Source organism: Myotis daubentonii, chromosome 17 (assembly GCF_963259705.1).
Source record: "Myotis daubentonii chromosome 17, mMyoDau2.1, whole genome shotgun sequence".
NCBI classification, from domain to species: domain Eukaryota; kingdom Metazoa; phylum Chordata; class Mammalia; order Chiroptera; family Vespertilionidae; genus Myotis; species Myotis daubentonii.
This window is the reverse complement of record NC_081856.1, coordinates 40,068,561-40,077,721: the sequence shown is the minus strand read 5'-3', so window position 1 is coordinate 40,077,721 and position 9,161 is coordinate 40,068,561.

The following is a 9,161-nucleotide window of genomic DNA, read 5'->3' as shown; positions in this document are numbered from 1 at the left end:
ACAAAAAGGAAAAAAAGAGTGTATACTCTATGGTGCCATCTATGAAATTCTAGAAAATATAAATTAATCTATTGTGGCAGAAAGCAGATTGGTGGTGGCCTGAGAGTGGGGTGGGAGGAAGAGGACACAGTGATGCACATAGGAAACTTCTGAGTGGTGGAAATGGTCACTATCTTGATTGTGATGATGTTTTAAATATGTATAATTGTATTACACCTTAATAAAGGTGTATTTACAAGTGACTTGACCTTGAAAAGAAATGGAATAAACTTAAGTGCATATTACTGAGTGGAGAAAGCTCATCTGTAAAGGCTATATACTATATGACATTCTGGAAAAGGCAAAACTGGAGACAGTAAAAGAGCAGCAGTTGCCAGCAGTTACAGGGCAGAGAGGGATCAGTAGGCAGAGCACATGGGATATCAAGGGCAATGAAACTACTCTGAATGACTGAATACCCCCTATAATGTTGAACACAAGTCATTACACATTTGGCCAAACCCAATGAACATACAACGCCAACAGTGATTTGCGATGTAAACTTCGGACTATGGGTGATTATGACGTGTCAATCTATGATGTAGATTCCTCCATCATAACAAATTTTCACTCCGGTGGGGAATGTTGATAGTGGGGGAGGTTGTGCATGTGAGGGACAGGGTATACATGAGAAATCTCTGTGCCTTCTGCTCAATTTTGCTGTGAACCTGTAACTGCTCTAAAAATTAAGGTTTAGCCCTAGCTGGTTTGGCTCAGTGGGTAGAGCGTCGGCCTGCAGAGGGAAGGGTCCTGGGTTCGATTCCGGTCAAGGGTACAGGCACATACCTCGGTTGCAGGCTCCTCCCTGGTCCAGCTGGGGCTCGTGCAGGAGGCAACCAATCCATGTGTTTCTCTCACATTAATATTTCTCTCTGTCTTTCCCTCTCTTTTTCACTCTCTCTAAAAATCAATGGGAAAATATTCTCGGGTGAGGATTAAAAAAAGAAAAAGAAAAAAAAAGTAAGGTTTATTTTTTAAAAGTGGCTGAGCAATTGGGATATTTACGCTCTCTCATGCCAGGTGTCTGGGGCCAGAGGGGAGAGGGTTTGTTCAGCGGCTACAGATGCTGCTGAGGACCCAGATGCTTCCCATATCTTGCCTCTGTTTTCCCTCATGTTACCAAAATGATTGCAGCTCTTCTAAAAGTCGCAGGCAGACAGAGCCCGGTATAATGAAGATGAACTTATTTCCTCCTGTGCATGTCCTTTTAAGGAGGCTAAAAACTTCCTCCAAGACTTCCCTTTGTTCCCCATTGGTCAGGGTTGACCCCAACCCATGGTCTGATTGCAAGGAAGGCTGGGGAGAAGGTGGGAAGAACATTTACCTGGGCCAGACCCTGGCACTTCTAGGACCCTGTGGCTTGACTCATTCCCCTCCCAGTTTCTCCAGTCAGTGAACTTGGCCTCACCCTCTTGCTTCTCTCCGGTTCTCCCTCACTCTATCCTCTACCCCTGAAAGGGCTCAGTGTTTGCACAAACCTTTCTAGATAACGTCTTTGTTCCTGGGTGTAGACGCCCTTACATGTGCATCTGTCTTAACAGCCAGACATGGGGTCATGCATCTGCCATCAGGGGAACCCTGGGATCTTGCCCAGGCCTGGTGCACAGTTATGTTTGAAAAATAGACTTGAACAGGAGACAAAGCTGATGGAGCTAGACAAGGTCCCAGAAGGGACAAAAAGGCAAGGGGGGTGGGGCTGGGGAGAGAAGCAGCTTCAGTAGAGAAGGGGGTGGGAAGCACTGAAAGACTTCTGTTGAAATAGCAGAAGTGGTCAAGGTCTGTCACTTGGAGGATCTGAGAACAGTAGACCTGGGAATGTCACCCTGAATTAACAGGACAGAATTTTAGAGTAGAGACGGCCCGGATTTCTCGCATCGTTCCTTCAACATATGAATGAAGTTTATTGCCTCTACTAGGTTGTTCATAAAACATTACAATAACGTTTAAGGGGTTAAGAGCTCCTAAATGTCCAGGCTGGGCCTCGCAACCTCACAAACACCCTCACCCTGTCTCTGTTCTTCAGAGGGATCCCGGCCTGGATGAGTCACGGTCAGGAGTGAGCCTTGGATTAGCCATGCTTCCTTACTCATCAAATCAAAACTCACTTCTGCGGTAAAATGTCAGCATGACTGACCACCCCAGGCAGCATCCCAGAGACCCCTGGAGGTTCAGGCCCCAACTTCGGGTGGCTGGTGGCCACCGGGCCCTGGCGTTAGGATCGGGATGGTTCCTGCATATCAGACCCTCTCCACCACTGCTGTCCGGAAGCTATGTATCTGAGGAATACAGGCACTCTCGAGTCCCGCCCACTAACCGCAGACTTTCAAAGCCATTAAGGAACACAGGAGCTGAATCAGGTGAAAATCCTCAGCTGAGGACAGCGTTTCCATCCTCCAAGTTCACCGGAAGCCAGGAAAGAAACCTCGCAGCAACAGCTGAAGCTTACCTGCTCTGCTGACACCCCAGCCCCTTGACATTAACCTGTGCCCCCACTTTTTGGAGTCTCCAAGGCCCACTTAGCCACTTTCTCCCACTCCAAGGCTTGGGGCTTTCAAAACCGTACTCACTGGCACCCCCGTGGCCCCTGCGTGCTGGGGACCTCCTTGCCACCAGGGCTGCTTCTAGCAGCTGCTCCCAGAGTTACTCTCCTCAAACCACAACCTCTGTTGCCGCCCCCCACCCCCCTTCTTTTTGAAGGCTCCCTCTCCTCTCCTCCGAGAGCGGAGACCATCCTCAGCAGCTTTTCTTCCTTTCTCCTCACCTACCTCCTCCTCTGTCCCTTCTCCTATGCAATTTTCTGTTCTTCCCCAAACCCAAACCCTTGCTTCTCTACTATTGCCTTCTTTCTCTCCATTTCCACCCCCGGCATTACTACCAGGTATCTGTTGACTTGACTTTCCCCTCTAGCATCCGATTCACTCCCAACCCCCCACCCAAATGGCTTTTTCAAGAGAACCAGTGACCTAACCACCAAAGTCTAAGGCCATTCCATTCTTCCCACCCTCACGATCTCCAGCCTGCCCTGCATTCTCCACTCCCGGACTCTTCCCTTCCCCGGGACCCCAGCATTGCATCTGGATTCCCCAGTGGGGCTTCTACACTGCAGTCTGGACCTTCTTGTTTGAATGAAAACACCTTGTTTCAAAGGCTCTCTTCCCTTAAAATCAGGACTAAATCAGCCCGGTGTTGCAGGGCGGTTAGGGCTGTGGTCCCAGCAGGCTTGCCCCCTAGCCTTACCCTGTAGTCACATCCAGACTTTTGCAACTGTCTCAGTGGGCTCCATGCATTTGCCTGTGCTGTCTCCTCCGTCGGAAATGCCTCCCTGCCTACCTCCTCCCCACCCCCACCCCCAACCCCGCCCGCCACACACACACATTAGAGGCTCCTCCCAGTCTCCCGGAGGCAGCTGTGCTCCTGAGCCTGCCCTAGTGTTCTGTGAGCTCCATGACTCAGCAGCCACCCCGACCTTGTGAGTGTCAGGAAGGCACCCTGTGGCCCAGTACACAATACACCGAGGTTCTCTCTTCTGCCTTCTCTCTCCACACATCTCCCTCTGGAAATCCATTTGGTTTCATAGTTTCCGTTTGCGACTGAATTCAACAGAAATGCCCTGCATGCTGTGCTGCAGGCACTCGTCTGGCTAATTCTCAGCTGTCTTTACACCTCGGGTCTTCTTCTAAGCCCAGGCCCGTGGTCCCGGCTGGTCACAGGATGAATATTTCCACCTGGACATCTATCTGGGACCTTTCACTTCTCCAGTCACATTCCCTGCGAATCTCCATGCTCTTCATTTAATCAGAATTGAGCAGACAGATTATCCTCTAGAATGTGGGTGGACCTCCTGCAATCAGCTGAAGTCCTTAAGGCAGTGGTTCTCAACCTTGGCTGCACATTAGAATCACCTGGGAATCTTTTTAAAATCCTGATTTCTTGGCCTCATCCTCTGGAAATTCTGTTTCTTTGTTAACTAATGTTGTGGCCCCGCCCCATAACAAAGAAACAGAATTTCCGGAGGATGAGGCCCAGAAATCAGGATTTTAAAAAAAGATTCCCAGGTGATTCTAATGTGCAGCCAAGGTTGAGAACCACTGCCTTAAGAGAAAAAGGACTGAGGTCTCCGGAGGAAAGAGGGAATTCTGCCTGCTCTCCACCTTTGGATTCCAGTTGCAATATCAACTCTTCCGTGGTTCTGTTTCTCCGGAGAACCCTGACCAATACACTGGTCCTGCCTCCTAACCCAGCTTCCTGCCCCTGTACTCACTCCCCTCCGCTCACTGATTCTCTTGTAAAGTTCATTTGCCTACGACCATCACTGGATCCCTATTGTTTATTGATTGCTAGCTGTGTCTCCTAAACTTCAAATGTTCACATACCTTCCCTTGAGCTTTCAAGGTCCCCTCTATACAATTACTTATTTTATATTTTTCTTTATATCAACTCTTCTCGGGGATATCTGCATTTTGTCAGGAACTCACGGGTTTTAAGATTAAAAGCTCTTGCAGCTATAGTATGGGTCTCAATCCAAAGGCGAAGGACCGTTTAGTGGAACTAGACCTTCCTAGTTCCCTGAAACCACACAAGCTGGTCCTCTTGACTTGCAGCTCAGTTTCTAGGCTGGTGAGTCCCGTGCAAGATTGGGAGGCAGGACGGACTTTGCACTGGTCTGCGGTCATCGCTGCGGAGGTGGTGCCTTCACGCAGCCTGCCTCTCCGACTGCGGGTGCAGTGAGGACTGTGATGTGGGGAGTGTGCGAGTGAAGAGGAAAGAGGGCAGGAGGCCGACCACCGAGTTTTCATAATGTGCTCCTCGTGTTTGAAGACGTCCCATTTCATGATCCGCGATCATGTCTGTTCTGAGGAAAAATACCAGAAAGAAATCGGTAGTTCCTTTACACCAGTTCTCCCCTCTGACAATACGAAGTGACTTAGTCACTTTGTGTGAGAAATAAAGCAGTTGATTCACGGTGTTGTGACCCTCTTGTCATTCTGCTTCCTTTTTTCCTGTCCTCTATCAACACGGACAGCCTGGGAAGGACAGATAGAGAAGAGCCCCTGAGGAACCTGTAAGTAAACTTTCAGGATAATCTTATTTTTGAAATGGCTTGTTTTTCCCCCCAAGAAAAAGTTAAATATTAGTACAGCAGAATAAACAATTGAGGCCAGAGGGTATTTTAATCCCCCTCTTCTGCCCCTGACAGCTTACCTACCTGCAAAATTATCAGAAAGTCTTTGTAATGCTGGCTGAGGGATCTGAATACCCTCATTTCAGGGAAGAGCTTGGCATGAATATCCTCTTGACAGAGTAGCTTGTGGTGACTTCAGCTTCTCCCCAGCCTTTGGGGGAAGTAATCCCTGTTGGCCCAGCCTCGGGTGGGGCGGTGGTGGGGACGGGGCTGCCCTGCCCGTCTGGGACAGCGCCCCGGGCCATGCACAGGATGGACTGAACTGTTCCGTAAACGTTCTGTTTACCTGGTAGCTTTCATTAATCTTTCCTTTCTTGTGTGAAGGTTGCTTTCACAGAGGCGGGCACTTGCTGGCTTTCTCAAGGCAAGGATGATTAAAACCAAGTTCTGAGGGATTCCTTCCGCCTCAAACGGGCGCCTGCTCGAGCTATTTTGGCAGGCTGAGAGAACAGGATGTTCACAATCAAATGATAAGTTTGCAAGAATTTTTTTAAAAAGAAAGAAAAAGAGAAAAGCACAAGAAACGCTTTATTCTTCTTTTGCCCCAGTTACAGGCATGGGACTGCTGTGAAATGCCAGCACGGGGGCCAGCTCTGCCGCTCTTCTTCCCTTTATTTCAGAGACTGTTGGGCGGCAGGAACCTTAGCACCGGGCCAGCCCCAGGGGGCTGAGGTCTGGAGAGGTGAAGTGACCTGTCCAAGGTCACACAGCCCGCTCTGGGGGAAGGCAGACTGGACCACAGGTCTCCCTGCCTATGCCCCTTTTCTATTCCACTCTGTCCTTTGTCCACATTTCCTCTAAAATGGGATTCCCATCAAGCCCCGAAGACAGTGAAAGAGGCTGGTGGGTTCAGACGAGGTTCCCACAGGGGATCAGCAGAGCGGGCTGCAGGAGCACCTCAAGAATAGAGGGCGTGCCCATCTGGGGGGATTTTCCCCAGGGGGTCTGCAGACTATCTGGGCTTGCTGAACGTGAGCCAATGGCTTCTGCATGGGCGCAGGGGCAGAATGAGTTGGTCTCACTTCCTGGAAATTTCGGGACGTCAGCCAAGGCGAGTGCTCCTCCAGTGGGCAGGGGGAGCACTAGGGCAGCTCCCAGGGTCCTCCCCTCCAGGTCCTTGCGGTTGGCCAGCGCTGGGGCAGCCCGGTGATGTGCATCTGCTACCTCCCCCAGTCTAGAGGCTCCGGGTGCGCCACTCACTCGGAGTTCCTCAGTGTTCTTTCAGGGCCCAGTGCCATGGCTGCTGCCTGGGCCTCGTATGTGAAGCAGGGTGGGTTCTTTGCACCTTGAGAGTTGATGGGTGCTTGAAGGATGGTGCTCGGAAATGTTGGTGCCCTTGACTCCCTAACAACGTGGGTGACTTTGGGGGTGGGGTGGTGGCTGGGAGCCCATGCCCTCCATGCCTGGGCTTTTGTTGCTGCCACTGACATTCCGCCCCGGGGGAAAACACTCGAACCCACTGTGTATGCCCCTCCCAGCTTGTGCGTGCACCTCGCAGCTGCTGCCTGCTAGCATGTGCAGGCTTGATGGAGAAGCGTGGCCACTTCTGTTTCCCATGGCAACAGCTGAGCTCTGCGTGAAAGTAGGTGAATGTGCACTCAGGCTGGAGACACAGGCTGCGAGGTTCCGCATGGCTCCTCATCGCCAGCCCTGTCCCTTCCCTTGTTCCCGTGCACTCAGCCACACAGAACAGCCTTCACCCCATGAGGGAGAGACGGGCCTCAGCTTGTGATTCTCTCCTGTGGACTCCGGAGTGGTCCCCCTCCCACCCCCCGGCCCCGCCGACTGATGTATGGTGCAAAGTGCAGGTTAGAGATCGAGGCAGGGAAGTGGCAATGACTCTGGGATATGCTGTTGGTAAAAGCAAGAAGCAGGTATTGGATGCACGGGAGACAAGGATGTTGAGTCAGGCAATAAAAATTATTGGTAACGGAGGCAACATAAAGAGAAACGGCAGGTTAAAGGGACCAGGTGAGCCTTTCAGAAGCTGCTGGAAGAAGCAATGGGGAGGGAGGGAGGGGCTCAATCCAGTAGCACAAGAGAGGTGAATAAAATAGAATCAGAGCTTTGGGGGCAAAAATAAATATTCCCAAGGCATAGAGGAAAAGCCTTATGCGTGAGCCTGGAAACTGGCCTGCAGCATGACTTTAAAACATCCCAGGGGCAAAAGAGGGAACAGGTAATTCAGATCAGCGGAGAAGAGGGCGGATAAGGTGGGGAGGGAGGCGAGGCCGAGAGAAGATGAAGTCATGTGAGGATTCCCCAAAGACCATGGGCTGCAAACTGGCTACCAGTGGACACAATCAGCCAGAGTGTTTTAAAAATAATCTGAGTCTACTTAAAATAAAATTAAAAAATCAGATGTCACCCAAAGAAATCTAGATTTCAGCTTTTCTTGGAAAAAAAAAAAGAATCAGGAAATCTGGCAACTCTACAACCTTGTCTCTGTACCGCCTGGAAGAAAATTTGCTGGGGGGGGGGGGGGGGGCTGCTGCTCGGGAGCTTACACTGGGGCCCGGGCTCGCCACTGCCCATCACCTCATCCTCCTCACCCCCCAAAAGTATCTGTCTCCTGATGGCCTTCGCTCCAAGGCATGTGTGACCCCCGCAGGCAGCTGCGGTGCGGAGCGCTGCCCACACTGCTCTGGCTTTTCAGCACAGGAAGAGCTCAACAGAGTTGGGCCAACCCTGAAGGCGCCTCCCATCCCGGACGCTGCGACAGATGGCTTGGTTAGGAAGAAGGCTCCTCAGACCAGGGGATGGGCCTGACCCCGGGAGGGAGACCGGCAGCCAGCTGGGGGGCGCAGGGAGTGTGCCGGCAGGGCAGGGGGAGGCCACCGGACGCAGGTGACAGCGAGGGGAGAGCTCCTGCCGGCATCGCTCCATCCGCATTCCAGGACGCATGCGTGACTGGGATTCTGGGAATGTGTTTCCACCAAATTTGGAAGCTCCTGTTTGAGGATCATGTTAAAGAGGGTCTGAGAAGCTGCCCATCTTGAACCCTCAGTGTCACTTAAACATGGGTTAGAATCCTGGCTCTTCCCCTTAGTCTGTGTGACCTTAGGCAAGCTCCTGAACCTCTCTGAGCCTCACCTTCCTTATCTACAATGTTTAGATATAGTCCAGAGTTTCTGAAGATGAACAATAATGTAGTCTCAGACGTGAAAACAGTGGCCAGACACTCAGTCAACAACTTGCTGTCTATGATGATTACTCTTTAATTCTTGGACAGAGGCACAGGCTATACGTTGTCCACTTACCCACTTACGTATTTTGTGGAACCTGAAGGCATGTCTCATGGCTCACTCCCAGCTCGCCCCCAAAACCAGGACGGCTGGGCCAGTCCCTTAGCCTCTTTCACTTCCTCACCCGTGGAGACCAGCCGGCCTGGCGTCCGTCATCAGCACAGGAGACGGCTTACATGACATTTCATTAAAACTACAGAAAGTTAAAAACTCACCTCCTCAGCTGCACTAGCCCTGTGTCGAGTGCTCAATCCTTACGCGTGGTTAGTGCCCAGCCTATTGCACAGCACAGACCTAGGACATTTCCCTGGTCGCAGAAAGCACGAGGGGACAGAGCTGAGTACCGGAGCTGCTGTCCTGGGCTGGTCCCGTTGAGAAAGAAATAAAGAACCACCTTGTCCAAACCCTGGTTCCCTGATTAGCGGGAGAGGGAAGAACTGGGGTATGTGGAGAAAGATGACAAGCAGCAGTGACTGCGCCTGCGCAGGGGCAAGAGGGAGCCGCCCGCAGGCATCTGAAGGGACACGAAGACATCCGTGTTGGTGTCTTTTGGTGACAAGCTGTTTTCAGCACAGAAACAACGGGAGGATATTAGCGCTGTTGCTTGTTAAGAAAACATGTGCCTCTTGCAGGACAACATTGCAGTCATCTCTCTTATTTAACTGGTATGAGATTTTATTGCCGAGTGTTCACAT